Genomic DNA, 265 nt, shown 5'->3' with positions numbered 1-265 from the left:
AAATACAAAAAACAATAAAAATACAAAAGCACTTCCTTTTTCAATAGATCAATTAGTTTTTGACTTGGGGGTATGCAATGTGTAATTACCAAGTACATTCCCACTAGAAAATATAATTGCTAAGCTATGTTAATTCAAACTAATCATGGTGTTGAATTGAATTGATCAGCCTTTGATGATAATGTATAAAAATTTAGGTACGGTTTGATACATGGTATATGATGATTGACAAATATGTACGAGTAACATATCGCCAAAAAAAAAA

The sequence above is a fragment of the Primulina huaijiensis genome, chromosome 9 (assembly GCF_012295235.1).
Source record: "Primulina huaijiensis isolate GDHJ02 chromosome 9, ASM1229523v2, whole genome shotgun sequence".
NCBI classification, from domain to species: Eukaryota; Viridiplantae; Streptophyta; class Magnoliopsida; order Lamiales; family Gesneriaceae; genus Primulina; species Primulina huaijiensis.
This window is presented reverse-complemented; position numbering follows the sequence as displayed.